Source organism: Salvelinus namaycush, unplaced genomic scaffold (genome assembly GCF_016432855.1).
Source record: "Salvelinus namaycush isolate Seneca unplaced genomic scaffold, SaNama_1.0 Scaffold184, whole genome shotgun sequence".
In the NCBI taxonomy this organism is placed as follows: Eukaryota; Metazoa; Chordata; class Actinopteri; order Salmoniformes; family Salmonidae; genus Salvelinus; species Salvelinus namaycush.
Window position 1 is genome coordinate 125,966 of NW_024058608.1, and position 9,401 is coordinate 135,366.

Genomic DNA, 9,401 nt, shown 5'->3' on the forward strand with positions numbered 1-9,401 from the left:
AAGCTGTTTCAATACAAAAACAAGTAGAGGGTGAGGCTGTTACCGTGAAAGAAGAAGAGAAAGACGTTTCAGTTAAAGAAGAGGAAGACGCGTTCAGAGTGAAAGAGGAGGAGGGTGTTACAGTAAAAGAAGAGGAGGAAGTTACAGTAAAAGGAGAGGAGGATGCAGTTTTTGGAGTGAAAGGGGAGGAGGGGGAGATTACTGTCACATTGGAGGAAGAAGAGGAGGTTGGAGATCTGTTTAACACCAGTAAGTACCGTCTCTGCAGTCGTTGAACCAATATGCAGTAAAGGGGTTCTACACTTTAATGTTGTTCTGTAGGAATGGCTGAAGCTACACTGTAACGTGTAGAACATCAAGAGTGGACCATCAACAAAACGTAAACAATTGATCAAATGCATCCAATGACAATGCCTGAAATACTGTAGTCCTCAATATCTCCTATTATATTAGCCCAATATGTAGTCTTAAAGGGGCAATCAGCAGTTGTTACATCCATTTTGGGACTTATACATTAATGATATGTACCCATTGTTTCTTTAAGAATTCACTTATAAATGCCTCATGAGCTTAGTTCAACTGTCGTACCCCCATCAGAACCCAAAATATAAGCTTTTTTTACTCCAATGTTTGTCTGTAAATATAAACGAACACTGTATATCCTCAAAACATGGTTAAAACTATAATGTTGGTATCATGGATGGTTGCATTTCTCCAGCCCCATCCCTCAGCTTTTTACCGAAACGGGCAGGGAGTACGCTTTGTTATTGTTTCTACTGCTGATTCTCTGCCCCCGTTACTCCTCAAAATAATTTCACATAATAATTTCATATCACATAACAATTATTTCACACAATACTTTCATATCACATCAAAATAATTTAAAATACTTTAACATCAAAATAATTTCACACAATACTTTCATATCACATCTAAATAGGTAACCAGTCTGTATAGATAGATAGCTAAGTGAATTAAATATCACCAGCTACCTAACTTCATATTAGCTATCTTGATGTATTTATCACTGTAAAAAACAAACTCCAAATGCATTTGTAGGTAGCTAGCTAACAGCCATGGAGGGTGAAAGGATAGCAGCCCCAACTGTCAGTGAGAGAGGAGGCTATTCTGGATAGGGCAGGTACTTTTGTGTAGTTCCTGTCCCTAGAAGTGAGGACGGAGATAATAGTAACATAATATTCAGTGTGGTGTAATTTGACTATAATGAAGTGTGTTTCTTGTGAGGTTTTCTGTCCTCAGATAAAGAGCTCTATGAAAGCCAGTCTACATATGAAGAGGTCCCAATGAAGAGCAGTGGTTCTCAGTCCTGGGGACTCAAAGAGGCACATTGTTGTTTTTGCCTCAGCACTGCACAGCTGATTCAAATGATCAACTCATCATCAAGCTTCAAGTGGTATTTATGTATTCATTTGTGATGCTGTCCTTGATATGATCCTGTTATTGTCACATGTACACATGTACATATGTGTGCCCATGCATCTATCAATCCAATGTTATCATGATTTGTTATCAGGGATATTATACTTTAGTAATCCACAATGACCTGTTGATGTAAAAGTCTAATAATGACATTGTCTTCCATATTCCTACAGATACCTTGTAACTGGAGATTCCTTCAAAACGATTGCCTACAGTTACCGTGTAGGGCACTGCAAGGTTGGGTGACCAGGGTCATCTGGGACTGCCTCCTGGAGGAATTCAGATGTGTGAAGGCTACCTGTGTCCTGCGTAACTTCATGAGGATGGACACGAGGACCAGGAGGGGATCTGCAGCTCGCCGCCGTGTCCCAGAGGAGGAGTCTGCTGCTCTGCAGGATGTATCAAGGATGGGGTCCAACAACGCAGCAAGAGAGGCAATCCGTGTGCAGGAGATCTTCACCTCCTACTTCTTCAAAGAGGGTGCTGTTCTCTGGCAACACCATAGACTACACTATGCACAACCAAAGGCTCTTTTAAGAGGGTGCTGTTCCCTGGCAACACCATAGACTACACTATGCTCAACCAAAGGCTCTTTTAGGAGCCATTCACATTGCAATAAGATTATTCTTCCATTTACTTAGCTATGTCAACTTCAGTTGTTCAATTCATAGTTTCTCTCCCTTTGATTTCTACTTCTCAGGTGAGGGTGCTGTTTAGGTAAGAGTGTGATGTCTGTGCAAAAACAAAACAGGCTATTTTAAATCACCCATATTGAAAACATGTAGAACAATTAGACACCCTATAACCCACACCCACACACTCATGTATCAATCTGATTGATGGATTGTGTTGTGCAGTAAGCAGGTTCAGGTGTATAACTGTGGCTCCTTCCACCTTCAAAGAATAGGCAAGAGGGCCAACCATGGAGAATAGTAAGACACTTCATTATTTCTGTAACTACGCTATATTGTTTGTCCTCGTGGGTCCGTTCATGTTTTTCAGCATAAAGTACTCTGCAGCCACTTAGTGTGGTGTGGACACCAGGTGAGGCCACACACAGATTCCTGTTGAACACTGTGGCTTTAACTACCTTATTTTCTCAATAACAGTATCTCTCCTTCACTTCATCCCTCTCTCCCCTTCTCCCTAAATCCTCTAGGTTATATCAGCTGTGTCGGTGAACCCCTCCTGCATCTGAACTGGCTACATAGAGGGCACAGCATGGTCAGAGGTGAGAGGTCACTTGGTCAGGTCAACAGGAAGTATTATTAAAGAGATGCTTTACATTGAAATACAGATAGATGCAGTAGTCCCAGAGTTAATGATCCCAGGTCAGTTTTGCATTTCACCTCCTGATTGATGATTAACAATGTTAGAATAAAAAATAAAAACAAGGCTTAAACATGCTCTCTCTCTCCATCTGTCTCTCGTCTGCAGATATGTTTTGATGTGAGAGAATGCCAACCCCCAGTCCCATCATCACCACCTCACCCTCTTTTAAGATAACCTTTGGGCCGACTAGAGACACTATTATGTAATTGTGATGAACTGAGAGAATATTTAGGTAGCACCGTGTTTCATTAATCATGTGCTGCCTTCCCTGCTCCTATGTGCTTACCTCTTTCCCTTTCTGTCTTTTACACCTCTCTCTCCACCTCCTCTTTCTTCCTCTGTTTTTATAATTCACAACAGATTGAAGGACAGATTGAACTTGTATTTACAACACTTGGATAATGAGCTTTTCAATAAAGCGTTTCACATTCTCTACTGGTTGAAATGAAGTGTAATGTGATGAAATACTCCACCTATCCTGTGTTTATCAGATCAATGCAGATGAAGGGTATTAGATGTTGAGATGAACCGGTGTTGGAGTATTTACATGATGCATAGGAAGTGTAGTGTTCTGGCTTTTAACATTATATTTCTGTATATATGAATTAACTAGTTAAATCCTGTTTCTAGTCTATTAGTTACAATGTGTAACCATTGATGTCCCAGGACCAAGATTGGTAAACACTGTTGAAGTGTATAATTGTAATACATACATGCAGACACAGCATCATTCAAAGACTGGAATTTGATACTCCTGGTATTGGATATGACTGAAAAATCATCTCAAAGACATTCATACCTAAACTGCACCTTTATTTGCCAAGGTAGAGTACATGATCAGTGAATATATTAAATGTACAGGCTACAATGTGGGGATCTCATGCATGGTAATAACTACATGTATATACGACTTGCATCCTTGGCACAACATGATATTATATTCTACTCAATCCATAGGCTTCATTAATGTCATTCAGGTTGTTTTGAAGTTGATACAACTGGCTATGATAGCTGAGGTTCATAGCTAGGTTCTGAACTAATATGTATACCAAACGTTTGGGTCCATACACAGATCGGCTAGATAGCTAGCTACACATCCATGGGCATACAGGGATTTTAATCATCCACTGCACAATAAGCAAGAGCATAGCTAGCTACGTGATTTCATCTATCTGCATGGCAAATATCAGCAAGACAAGCTTACAAAATTGTACATTCAATTTGCAGTAAATTCTTCAGCTAGCTAGATTCTTTACATCCACTGTTACACAAAACGAAAGCCTGGTTTGCTGGTTGTTTCAGGAGTCCTTAAAACAACCAGAATTACAATTTCATACTCATGTCACAACACCCATAAAGCTAGTCAGCTAGCTGGCTAATGTTAGCTGGGTCAGCTAGCTGGCTAATGTTAGCTAGTCAGCTAGCTTGCTAAATCACGATTTTTGGAAATGAACTTTATGATTAAAAAAATGCATAATCGTTTGTCTCTACATTAACTAACATTCCTGTCAACTGTGCATGTTTTTGCATGATTCGTTTTGACGTTATAATCCCTTACATTTGCTTCCATCTTAGTACTGTTGTCCACCATCTTTGATTCAGTTCTGTGTAGGGGTTCCCCTCTCGAAGTATTTCTTTCAGCCATCTTTGCTAACAGTCACTAGTGCTGCAGCAGCCTCCCCCGGTCCTAGTGCCGGCCCGGTAAGAAGTTTAAGATGCGATGGAATGGTTGACGAAAAAAATAAATCACAGAAAAAATATATAGACTGATATTGATTTATTCAGGGGGGGGGGGGGCTAATTAATATTTTAGTTCTAGCGACGTCTCTGGTTCCTACCCTTTAACTTTTTGTCTGAAAATTAAATATACATTTTACTCAACTACCCAATCCAGTCAGCAGTTGGGGGTGTGGGTATTTAAGGCGACGCTGTTGGTGTGACGTATAATTTAGTGGACGGAACGCTTCTTTCAGCAGCAGCAATAGTTAGTCAGACACCTCGGTAGCTTGCTGGACACAATAGACGAACCAATAAAGCTCTTTAGATGATTTCATTTTTTTATTAGCCACTGTGTTTTAAACCATCTTCTGTCGTCTAGTTAGTTATCCGATTTAATTTAATTTAATAATTTAATAATTTTGTAATTTTGTAATTTAATTTTACGGTGTTCTTGTTATTAGTCAGCTGGCGGGCTGGTTAAGTTAGCATTAGCCTAGCTAGCTAACATCCCCGACCATGCGGTCACTAAGCTACTCTTCTCCTGCCAAAGATAATATCTGCTGGACGGAGAAAGAAGCTCTGATCTTTCCGGTGAAAGAGGAGAAGGAAGAGGAGGATATCACAGTAAAACAAGAAGTAGAGGATGAGGCTCTTACAGTGAAAGAAGAGGAAGACGCGTTCAGAGTGAAAGAGGAAGAGGATGTTACAGTAAAAGAAGAGGAAGAGAAAGGGGATGATGCCGTATTTGGAGTGAAAGAGGAGGAAGGGGAGATTACATCGAAAAAGGAGAACGAGGAGGAAACTGGATGTCTGAGGCCGGTTTCCCAAACGCATCTTAAGGCATCCAACGATGAAATTAGCCGTAAGATGGTTTTGAGAAACAGCGTCCTGATTAATACTAGTAAGTACTGTCTTAAATACCAAACTCAGCAGTTGTTGAACTGATGTGTGGCGTTAAAGGGGGAAATATGCAATTGACTTTTAAATTATTTATATATAGCCATTGATTCTTGAAGAATATAACACATGCCTCATGAGCTTAGTTCAGCTGTTTACCCCATCAGAACACCAAATAAGCTTTTTTTACTCCAATGTTTAGAAACAATGTAAACCAACACTGTATCGCCTCAACATGGTTAAAACTATAATGTTGATATCATGGATGGTCTCTCTATGAATTTGAAAGTAGTTACATTTCTCTTATTACCAAAACAGTGGTGGAATGATTTTTTAAAACCGCAACAAAATGGCTGCTCAGAAACTTGGTTTGGTAAACAGCTGAGGGATGGGGGCTGGAGAAATGTAACCACTCTCAAATTCATAGAGAAAAGCCATTGTAGCAACCTTCAGGCTATCCCCCGAATTCACTACACTATGAATACAAAGACTAGCCATCCATGAGGTCAAAAGTATTGTTTTAAACAGAATTCTAGGCTATATAGTATATTCTAGAATTCATCCATGATGTCACAATGGTAGTTTAACCAGGTTTCTAGGCTATATAGTATATTCTTGGATATATAGTATATTCTAGAATTCATCCATGATGTCCTCCGAAACTTGTGATAGCAAGCTTGCGACATTGTCTAAAATGTTCTGGGCCCTCAGTTTCCCGCGCCAGTGAGTTCGGGACAGACACAGCTGTCGGCTATTTGTGCAAAGGATAAGAAGTTATCAGGTATTTTATGACATTTCCACTGGATCAGAGAATTACATTTTTTCCCTTTCATGCCGAGTGGAAATGTTTTACGAAAATAATTTGAGGAACTATTGTCGTACGCAATTGATTTTGATTAGACTTTGTTTACTTGCTGTTTGAGGTGAAGAAAAAATTTCTTTGAGAAATACTATCAGACATCCTCAAATGGGCACATTTATAGGCCTACATTTGCACACAGGCCAGGTAGACTAGTCCTACTTCTATATGCGTAGTTAGGTGTGCGTCCTTACTCAACATTGACAGGAGTGTTTCAAACAAAAGACAATGAATAAATTGACAAAACTGACGCATCTTGCGGGGTCAGGTCTGGGTGGTCTGCCAGGGGCCGTTTCATTTAGTATCCGTTTGGTTCGGCATGGGGAATGATTGTATTTTCCCATAGTATGTTTTACTGAAGTTGACCGACTGAAAGGGAGTGTAACTTTATGACTATTGTTGGGTTCGGGCTAAACTTTGAAAATTGAGATATTAAAGACATGATAGATCAGACGCAGAGTATATAAAGGAGTGAGATCTGTAGAAAGACAGTGGCTGTGGAATGTGCTGGGTGGATGGGAGGAGATCACAGGATTGCTTTAGGGGAAGCGGATGGACATCTGTGGATTAGATAAGGAGGGGTTGAGGTCAGGTCAGATCCCCTGAAGGGAGTAATAAGGGTTTAGTATCCTGTTATCCTCTTCCTGTTGACCCAGAATATGTAAGGACTGGAGAGGAGGATTGCCCAAAGTGGGGTATATATACTTGTGATGGTGAGAACATGTTGTTGTCTGAATTACAACTTTAACGACCCTTTGGGAAGAATTAAACTTGGTTAACCTCTCTTGTGTATGTGGGACGCTAGCGTCCCAACTCGACCACAGCCATTGAAATAGCAGGGCGCCAAATTCAAAACAACAAAAATCTCATAATTCAAATTTCTCAAACATACAAGTATTATACACCATTTTAAAGATAAACTTCTCGTTAATCCAACCACAGTGTCCGATTTCAAAAAGGCTTTTCGGCGAAAGCATACCATTAGATTATGCTAGGACAGTGCCAGGACAAGAAAACCACACAGCCATTTTACAAGCAAGGAGAAATACAGCTAAAATTAATCACTAACCTTTGACGATCTCCTTCAGATGACACTCCCAGGACTCAATGTTACACAATACATGTATGTTTTGTTCGATAAAGTTCATATTTATATCCAAAAACCTCAGTTTACATTGGTGCGTTATGTTCAGAAATACTTTGCCTCCAAAACTCTCCAGGGAAATTCCAGAGAGCCACATCAAATGACAGAAATACTCATCATAAACGTTGATAAAAGATATAAGTGTTTTACATGGAATTAAATATAAACTTGTTCTTAATGCATCCGCTGTGTCAGATTTCAAAAAAGCTTTGCGTCGAAAGCACATTGTTCAATATTCTGAGTACAGCGCTCAGAGACAAAGCAAGCCATACAGTTACCAGCCATGTTGTGGAATCAACAAAAGTCAGAAACAGCGTTATAAATCTTCACTTACCTTTGCTGATCTTCGGTGGAATGCACTCGAAAGACTCTCAGTTCCACAATAAATGTTAGTTTTGTTCGATAAAGTCCATATTTATGTCCAAAATCCTCCGTTTTGTTCAGGTGTTTCCTTCACTCTTCCAAATGCACCAGGCGCGCTCAGAACATCAATACGAAAAGTCAAAAAAGTACCATCAAAGTTCGTAGAAACATGTCAAACGTTGTTTACAATCAATCTTTAGGATATTTTTATCAAAAATCTTCAATAATAATCCAACCGGTCAATTGCGTATTACAGAAGAAAAAGAAAGTAAGGCGAGCATCACGGGAATGCGCGAGAGTGCACTAAGGTTCTTCAGGAAGCCCCCTCGTCAAACAGCTCTTATTCTCTCATTTTCCACAATAGAAGCCTCAAACAACGTTTTAAAGACTGTTGACATCTGCTGGAAGGCTTGGGAAGTGACCCCATAGACACAGTATATTAGTAAGTCATTCAATTGAAAAACTACAACCCTCAATCTCCAACTTCCTGGTTGGATTTCCTCAGGTTTTTGCCTGCCATATGAGTTCTGTTATACTCACAGACATTATTTTAACAGTTTTGGAAACTGTAGAGTGTTTTATATCAAAATCTACACGTTGTATGCATATCCTAGCTTCTGCGCCTGAGTAACAGGCAGTTTACTTTTTGCACGCTTTTAATCCTCTTCGAAGGGGGTGACACTCTAGACCCAAACTATTACAGACCTATATCCATCCTGCCCTGCCGTTCTAAAGTCTTTGAAAGTCAAGTTAATTATCAAACAGATCACTGACCATTTTGAATCCCACCGTACCTTCTCCGCTGTGCAATCCAGTTTCCGAGCTGGTCACGAGTGCACCTCAGCCACGCTCAAGTTACTAAACGATATCATAACCGCCATCGATAAAAGACAGTACTGTGCAGCCGTCTTCATCAACGTGACCAAGGCTTTCGACTCTGTCAATCACCGTATTCTTATCGGCAGAATTAACAGCCTTGGTTTCTCAAATGACTGACTCGCCTGGTTCACCCACTACTTCTCAGACAGAGTTCAGTATGTCAAATCGGAGGGCCTGTTGTCTGGAGCTCTGGCAGTCTCTATGGGGGAACCACAGGGTTCCATTCTCGGACCGACTCTTTTCTCTCTATATACCAATGATGTTGCTCTTGCTGCGGTTGATTCTCTGATCCACCTCTACGCAGACGACACCATTCTGTATACATCTGGCCCTTCTGTGGACACTGTGTTAACAAACCTCCAAACGAGCTTCAATGCCATACAACACTCTTCCGTGGCCTACAACTGCTCTTAAACGCTAGTAAAACTAAATGTATGCGCTTCAACCTATCGCTGCCCGCACCGGCCCGTCCAGTATCATTACTCTGGACAGTTCTGACTTAGGTATTTATAGTTGTCCACATATTCTAAGTGTCTGGCTAGACTGTAAACTCTCCTTCCAGACTAATATTAAGCGTTTCCAATCCCAAATTAAATCTAGAATCTGCTTCCTATTTTGCAACAAAGCGTCCTTCACTCATGCTGCCAAACATACCCTCGTAAAACTGACTATCCTACCGATCCTTTACTTCGGTGATGTAATTTTCAAAATAGCCTCCAACACTCTACTCAGCAAACTGGATGTAGTCTATCACAGTGCCATCCGTTT